We start from the raw sequence: 9,561 nt of genomic DNA on the forward strand, positions 1-9,561 counted from the left end.
GAATTTTTAATCCAAAAAGAAATGAGAATTCATATCCTACATCTTTGAATGATCAAGGTAAGGCTAACTTTCTTTTGACAATAGATTTGAATGTTGCTATTAATCCTTTTGTTTCTTATCAAATCGAAAGTTTTTTAAATAAATCTAAAGATTCTCAAAGGACATTACACAGTGTTTAAAATAAATTTGATTCAGCAAAGAGTCAATTTTTTGACATGATTGTTCCATCCAACATTGTTCAAGAAAATGATATCCAAAAGAGACTATGAGTGAAAAAAGTTTAAATCCAAAACTATGCTCAATCATAAGTCAAAAATTTAGAAAATAATATTAAGAGGGTATCCCAAGATCTCAAAGCAAAACTTTAGATCAAAATCTGAAAAGAAAATATGGTTTCCTAAAAATGAAAGAATTGAAAAAAACACAAAACTATTTTGTTGAACTTTTTGGATTATTAATATCAACAATACCTAGGCAGAGGCTGATCTATAGCCTTGCCATTCCTCAGAAAATCCTCTATTGGAATGCCCAGGGATTGGGTAACCCTAGAGTATTTCGAAGATTGCGAGAGCTCACTCGTACCCCAACCCCTATGTTCTTTTTTGTTTGGAATTTCTAATCGAATCAGAATTATGATTAGTTTTGATGGATGTTTCACAGTCAATAGTGATGGAGCAAAAGGTGGTTTATGCTTATTACGGAAAAAAGAAGTCTCGGTTTTGTTCATATTCTCCTATTCATATAGATACTAATATTAGTAGAAATAAGAAGGTTTGGAGATTTTCTGGAATATATAGTATATCTAAATCTAAAAAGAAATACCTTACATGGAATTTGATGAGAAGGCTTCATAATTGTGATAATTCACCGTAGATTATTGGTGGGGACCTTAATGAAATTCTCTGGAATCATGGAAAACAAGATGGACCTGTTAGAGCCAATATCTTTTTGGAAAATTCTAGAGATGCTTTAGATGATTGTAATTTGAAAGACATGAATTTTAGTGGTGATATGTTCACTTGGTGGCGTTAGAATTTATGAAAGACTTGATAGATTTCTTTGTAACTATGCCTTTTAAAAAATTTCATCATGATTGGGTTGGTTTAGATCACAGGCCAATCCAATGTAATTTATTATCTAATCAATCTCGAAAAAACAAAATTGGTAATAAACATTTCAAATTTGAAGATTCTTGGATGTTACATGAGGAATGCAAGGAGATAATTTCATCTGCTTGCAATTGGAGTGACTCTCATTATTCCTTCTAACTGGTATGAGGTAAGAAGATTCTGAATCAAAGAAGAAACATAATAAAACGAGGTAAATATGCATTGAAGGAAGGGTATGATAAAAATTTTGAGGCGGACTTTAATAAAATTCATTATCTAGAATTTGAACTTGATCTTTTATTATAAGAGGAAGAGATATATTGGAAACAAATATCTCGTGAAAATTGGTTTCGATATGTTGATCAAAACTCTAAATGGTTTCACAAAAAGACATCAATGAGAAGGAGTAAAAACGAAAACATTCGAATTAATGATTGCCATGGGAATTGGTGTGAATATCCTAAAATTATTGAAGATAATTTTTTATCATACTTCAAAGAAATATTTACATCTTCAAATCACTTTCAAGCCAACATTGAATCTGTCCTGAGTTCCATTTCTGTTAAGGTCTCCAAAAAAATGAACGATGATTTACTTACCCTACAGAAAAAGAAATCATTGATGTTATTCATCAAATACTCCCGACTTAGCTCTTGGTTTGATGGTTTTCCAACCATACTCTACCAAAAATATTGGAATATCGTGGGTAAGAGTACAATAAAAAATTATTTAGATGTTTTAAACAAGAGAAAAGGTATCAACTCTGTTAATAATATCTATATTTTCTTTATTCCAACAATTTCCTATCCTTGTTCTATTAGTGATTACAGACCAATAAGTTTATGTAATTTTTCTTACAAAATTATTTCTAAATCTATTACTAATAGATTTAAACCTATATTAGAGCATTTGATTTCTTTTTCTCAGACAACTTTTATTTTTGGTTGTGCAATCTATGATAACATCATTTTAGGACATGAATATTTACATTTTCTTAAGAAATACAAAAGAGGTAAGAATGGTTTTGCGGCTATTAAGCTTGATCTTAGCAAAGCCTATGACAAAGTAGAGTGGAATTTTCTTCGAGGTATGTTAATTAAAATAGGCTTCAATCCTAAATGAGCGTCTTTAATCATGGATTGTGTATCTTCTACAAGTTTTTCCATGTTATTAAATAGATAACTTAAAGGAAGAATTATTTCATCAAGAGGTCTCTGTCAAGGTGATCTTTTATCACCCTACTTATTTCTTTTTATTGTTGAAAGTTATCATCTTTAATTCAAAATGCTATTTTATCTAATAGTCTTTTAGGTCTTCGTTTGAATAATTCTGGTCCAAATATACCTCATTTACTATTTGCTGATGATTGTCTTATATTTTGTAAATCATCTTAACAGAAAATGATTAATCTTAAGAATATTCTCCTTCTTTATGAATTAGTTTATGGGGAAAGTATTAATTTTGATAAATCTTCTATGATTTTCTCTTCTAACATAAACAAAGATCGTGTAAATTTCTTAAGCAGCGTATTAGGCATCTCAAATACTGACAATTTAGGAAATTACTTGGGTCTCCTATCTTCACTTACAAGAAACAAATCTGTTGATTTCAACTATATCCAAGAAAAAATTCGAAAAGTTGTCCAAGGATGGAGAGATCCTTTCTTTCTAAAGCCAGAAAAGAAATCTTAATCAAAAGTATTGGTCAATTAATTCAACTTATGCAATGAGCTTATTCAAATTTCCAAGGAGTTTTTGTGAGGGCATTACCAAATCATTTATAAGATTTTGGTAGGGATCTGAGAATAATAAGAAGAATATATTTGATGAACAGGAAGAAGTTGTGTTTACCAACGGCATTGTGGACTAAATTTTTGTGATCTAAGTGATTTTAACCAAGCATTGATTGCCAAGCAAGTTTGGAGAATAATGGAAGCATCTACTTTGATAATTGTTCAATCATGGAAGCATTTGATGAATCCTAATTCTTCTTTTATTTGGAGAAGTTTTGTTTGGGGGAGGGACCTATTATCCAAATGATTACGATACAGGGTAGGTGATGGAAACTCAATAGTTTTTTCTCAGATCCTTGGTTATCCAGACCAATCTCTTTCAAGCCTCTCTATCTTAATCCTTATCTTTATCTTTATTGGTGGTTGATTTCTTACTTCTTTCCAGAATCTGGAATGAAGTTTTATTATCTAAGTTACTAATTGAGGATTATATATATTTTATCAAGCAAATTCCAACAAATAGGCGAATTCCTGATAACTTAATTTGGTATTATGAAAAGTCGTTCTTACACAGGTAAAAGTGGTTATCGACTCTTCATGAAGAATCTTACTGACATAGAAAGCTCTAGTAACAACAGTTTGGCTAAAGCTTGGAAAAATCTCCGGAAATTAAAAATTTCAAACAAAATTAAGCATTTCTTATAGAGAGCTCTAAATAATATTCTTTCTACCAAAACAATATTAAAGAGGAAAGAGATAGAAAACACATCTTATTGTCCTATTTGTAATGAGGAATTTGAAACCATTGATCACACTCTGTTTGGTTGTCAAATAACAGTTGAAATTTGGAGTAGAATCTCAGATTGACCAATCATATTTAACGAATTCAATCTCAGCTTCATCGATAAATGGATTCACATCAACAATTCCTGTAATTTTGAAGAACTCAATTTAATTGATGTGACGTGCAGGAGCATTTGGGCTAATCAGAATAAGGTGGTGCATAATTCGTATATCACTGTTTCGTCAATCCGAGATTTGTGGATTTAAAATTATTTATCAGAATTTTCCAAATATAAGATATCTACAAATAATGGCTCTAATTCTGGTTTAAATCTGATCGTGTTAAACCGGTCAAGATGGTTGCAACCTCCAATTGATGGTTTAAAAATAACCGTTGACGCTACTTGGGGGAAATCTCCTTCAACTTTAGGTCTGAGAGTTGTCTGTAGAAGATCAAATGGATCCTTGTTTGGTTTAGCTCTTGACTTTTTATCTTATTCTTCAACTCCTCCTCTTCCTGAAATGAAAGCAATTTTGGAAGGTCTTCATTTGGCAAACATTTGGGGAGTTAAGGAGGTTCCATTAAATCCGACTGTTTAGAAGCAATAAATTTGATAAATAGGAAATCACAATCTCATAGTGAGGTAGAATGCTTACCTGCAAAGATTTCATAAGCTTGCTGATGATTTTTTGGCCATCTCCTTCGAGCACATCAAAAGAAATCTAAACAATTTCTCCTATGAAGCTGCCAAGAGAGCTAGAAGATTTTGTTTGTCTAGTGCTTGGTGTTAATCTTTTCCTTTTTGGACTATTTCTCTTCTTTCTAATGATATAAATTCCAAAATTGCCCTTGAGGCTTAATAAAAGTTCTTTTTTCTTAAAAATAAAATAATTATCGAATGAAGTATTATTAAAAAAAATATTTAATAAAAATTTTTGGGAAAAAAAAATAAAAAGACTTTTACAAATATCTAAAAAAAGAAAACTCTATTCATTCTTTAAATATTACAAAACACGTACCATTTTGTTATCAACAGGGTCCCATGGTCTAGTGGTTAGGACATTGGACTCTGAATCCAGTAACCCGAGTTCAAATCTCGGTGGGACCTTTTGTCATAAACTCTTTCCCATTTTCCTTTATTTCTTTATTTTTAATTCTTAAAAGTAAAAGATTAAATTACTAATTTCCTAATACTATTAACATTAATTTTTAAAAATCTACATCATAAATTATTTTAGATGAATTACACAAAAATAACACAAATGACCAAAACTGAGTAGTAGTGGGACTTGTATATGTGCAAATTCTAATGACAAATCAATCGTAAGTGTGTCAAAATTCATAGTTTTTTCTCCCTAAAACAGTAATAATAATGGTAATCTTAACCATAACCATAACTCTAACGGTAACGATAAGACTGTAATTTTTTGACACAATTCAATTGATCGCCTCACGCTCATCATTCAGATTATACTACTTGATTACAGATCTTCAACAGGGACCCACCTATTAGTACGAATGTGGAACGCCGATAACACATATGTAAAAAAATGGGTTACACTTTCCAAATTACCTTTTATTTATTGCGATACACCTTCTATAAACGTGGCCTTAATCCCATACCAGATAGAAAATTAAACACAAAACTTAATAATAAAAATGTAACATTATGAAACATATTGATCAAATGTAGATAACTAAACTCAAAACTTAGAGTAAAAATGTAATATATTTTGAAATTTAGAGACTAAATAGAAACTATACTTAACATCTAGGAACCAATAAGATATTCTTCCAATTCAAATATTTAACCACTTGTTTCACATTGCTTGGCTTGAAGAACCACCTTAAGTATTTGATTAAAGTATGGTTAAATTTAAATTTTGGATCTATTGTGCATATAAAGTGCGATTTGAAGCTTAAATGATTGAGATTAAATTGGATTTGGAGGCTATTTATGTTTATATTTTATTGTTATTATTAGAGTTTGATTTACAACTTAGTGTGTTTAGAAGTATGATTTTGACCCAATATTTGTTTAAAACTATAATATGAGTCCAAGATGTGTCATTAGTTTTATTTTGAACCTCTTATATATGAATAAAATTTGATTTGGAACTTATTTTATGAGTTTGATCCTCATCGAGATTATTCAACATTCAAAATGTGACTGAAGTGTTACTATTCGTTTAAACTTATGTAAGACTATATTATTGTTAGATTGCTATATTTATTATTTTGAGTTTAATGAAGATTATATTGTGATTTTTTTATCTTGATTAGCGTTGATTAAAAAAGTCACATGTATATATATTGATTATCCTAATGATTTTAGAAGGTTTAAAATTATATACATATTATATCCAATTATTTTTGTTTAATTTACGTTAATAGTTTAGAGTGTGATTTATGTTTGAAAAGGGAGGTAGTTAGCTTGATGACTTTTCTTATGTTTATTAATTAACTTGTAAATCAAGTTTGAAGTGATTTGTAGGATTTGACGTTTGTTTCGGTAGATTAGACACGTGGCTTTTAAGAGTTGGTTTCGATTGACTATATACGTATTTGGCTTTTGAGTTAAATTAAAGTTTGAAATTAAGTAAGTAATCAAATAATTCAAATCAAAATAAAGAAAAAAATGTGATTATTAAATAATAAATACAAAGTTGTCAAGTTGAACATAACTCAACTAATATAGACATGTGTTAGTTACTAAAAGGTTTATGGTTCAAATCCCCTTATTCCCGCCCATTGTACTAAATAATTATTATTATTATTATAAAATATAAGAGTTAAGAAATACAAAAAGAAAAAGTAATAACATTTAGTTTAAATTAAAGTTTTACACTATTTTTATATATATATATATATATATTATAATTATAATTAGTACTAATATCTAATAAATGAATTTTTTATTATTTATTAAAAAATATATTTTTATTTTTATTTTTATTTTTTAGTATAAATGAGATGAGAGATTTGAATTGTGAACTTTTTAGTCCTCAACACATACTAATGTCAAGTGAGCTAAGTTATTTTTGACAAAAGTATATTTTTTTTTATATATACCATTATAAAACAAGAATAATGATGCACATGTTACATATTAATATTTTAAAAGGAAGGCAATGAACAAGAAAACTAAAGAGTTGTTTGTAAGTTTAATTTCCATAAAATAGAAAGAAAAAATGGATTGTTTGGAGTGTAGAGTTGGTTATAATAGTATGTAGAATTGAATAGTTTGTGTTTTGGGTATATGTTATTTTAGTCTACGTTCACATAGACCGTGTTTGGAGTACAAACTATTTTAGTATAAATTAAAAATATTTGTATTTGGGGTTTAAATTATTTTAATTTGATTTTAGAATTTATGTGTTGAGGTTGCTGATTTGTTTAACACTAAATTTTTAAGTATAAGTTCCGAGTTGTTTTCAACTCTATTTTTTTTTTTTTTTTTTTTTTGTATTGTACAAGTACTAGTATCTTAAATATCATATTTGTAAATGGAAATAAAAAGATTTATTCCACTAATTTGTAAAGATGTGTTGGATTTTAATTTATGTTATTCTCCATTCATTCGATCATTTTTGGATATACAAACATTGATAAACATATACGAAATATGTGAGAGTAGTGTACAAAAACAACTAATTCTCTAACTGCATAATATTGTATAAAAACATATATCTTAGAGTGATAATTGCAAAGTATTCATCATGATGACACACAAAAATATTGTCAATTTAGATACATGATTCAATCAATGTTGGTAGGTTATCATTAAAAAATAGTTCAAGAAGAAAGGTTGTTAAGCGTGTTTTTGGAGGAGGAGTTCACAATACTAAAATAAGTCTTTATGTTATATGAATTAGATTAAAATGTATAAATTGTCGTAAAAAAAACTTTTGGATTTCATTATCTAGTTCAATTTTATGAATAATCCATTTTTTTTTATATATACATAGTTTTCTTACTTTAAATTTTGTTGAAACAAATTATACATCAAACATGTTTGGATTGCTTAGGAAAAATTGTTTTTCAAAAAGTCATTTTCATTTAAACACTTTATAAAAATTGTTTAAAATAAAAACAGTCATGTATTTAGTTATATTTTCTCAATAATGTTTCTATACACAAGTTTGTATAGTTTGCTATACATTCAAAGTCAAAGTGTTTCTATTAAAATGTCAAACTACTATAAAAGAAAACTATTAAACACTATGAACTAGTCGACAGAGTGATTGTTGGAGCTGATCACTTGAGTTAGTCACATAGGTGGTTTTGGAGGTGATCGTCAGAGTTGACCGCATGTAGCTATCGGAGGTGGTCAAAATTGGGTGTCATAGGTGGTCTTTGTTGAAATTGGCCGTCAAAGGTGGTCATCGAAATTGGTCACTGATAAGTAGAGTCATTGGAAACATTGGAGAAAGATAAAGTTTGTTATTTTAAAGACTTTTTATACGTAACCTAATTAAATAGGTTAAATTATAAAAATGTCTTAAAATCTGTCTCTCTCTCTCTTTATGAATAGCCTAATGGGATGAAAAATTATTAAAAAAACCGAACTCAAATATCTATATCACCCTCCATGAATTTCAGGCATTTTGAAAAAAATAATGATAAAATAAAATATGAAAAGACACATATGGAAAAAAAAAAATTATATTCACGCACCTTAAATTGTTTTTCCAAAACCATTTTATCTTCAAAATCCAAATACAAAAAGAGGTTTCCCCTCATTTACATAATCATTCATATATTCAATCAAAATCAACAATCGATGAGAGTTTTGAAAGCAAAAATTGTCGGAAAACCAGAACGTTGACCAGGAGAAGCTTCTTCAATCGGTAAGGTTTCAAACAACTTGTTGGGTATGTTAACATAAATATTTAAATCTACGTCGAATAGATTTAATCTTAGGATCATTCATGCTAAATTATTATTGTCGAGAATAATAACATGCCGGAGTCCATCGAAGAACTAATGATAACTTCGAGATGATGATGAATGACTATGATCTTCCTCAACCAAAACTATGAATGCCCTTAGTGAGATCTCTCTAGATGGAATTAAAAAAAGAAGTTCTAATTGTTTTGGTATATTGAAGATAGTCTAAGGTGTCTTTATATACTAGTTCAATTAGGGTTCCCATTAAACCCTAATTAACTAGAAATAGATTTCTACCCATCAAGTCTATAGAATCTAGGGCTTAATTAATTAGATCACATAATAAGGTTCCCAATGTGATAAATTATTAATCCACATATATAGTTCATACTTTAATTAAACATATTATTATTTAAATATGTCTAACAGGATATATTTGGAAACGAACTTATGTCTTCGGTATATTTGACAATTTCTCCTCTGTTGACTCATCGACATAAAAATTTGCCACCAAAATTCCCCTAAACTTCTCGTTACAACCACATCTTGATTGTTATCGTTGAATTCTATTTTTTTCCAACAAGCCTCCGACGACAACAAAATTGTTCTTTACAGTCCAAAGATCTTTGAAAAGATTGGAATCTATTTATTTCTATATTTTGTTTTCAATTTCAAATGTACGTGTGCTTATTTTAAATAATTGAAGATGTCATTTAACTTAGTTCATATTAATGAATATATATGACGATGTATCGGGAATATATATACTAATTTCAAATATACACATGTGTATATATGATAAAGTATGTGAAAGATATATCTCAATAGAAAGGAGGCTAAAATTAAAATATGGAGAATATATTCTATAACAATCTTTAATTTGTACTTGTTCTAAGTATATTTTGAATAAACCTTGTATATATTTTAAATGAATCTCGCATATCTATACTATATATAAAAGAGACTATAAGGAGAAACTTTTTGTCCCATTTGCCACTTTCATTTTAACAATTCTTGCTATTACATTAGAGATAATTTTGTCAATT

General features: G+C 28.4%; 1 non-coding gene across 1 annotated transcript; it reads left to right on the plus strand.

Moving 5' to 3' along the window:
• Window positions 1-4,661: 4,661 nt before the first annotated feature.
• Window positions 4,662-4,733, plus strand: TRNAQ-CUG. Its single transcript has one exon. It is a non-coding gene; the product is annotated as a tRNA-Gln (tRNA).
• The last annotated feature ends 4,828 nt before the right edge of the window (window positions 4,734-9,561 follow it).

The sequence above is a fragment of the Benincasa hispida genome, chromosome 1, assembly GCF_009727055.1.
Source record: "Benincasa hispida cultivar B227 chromosome 1, ASM972705v1, whole genome shotgun sequence".
Taxonomy (NCBI): Eukaryota; Viridiplantae; Streptophyta; class Magnoliopsida; order Cucurbitales; family Cucurbitaceae; genus Benincasa; species Benincasa hispida.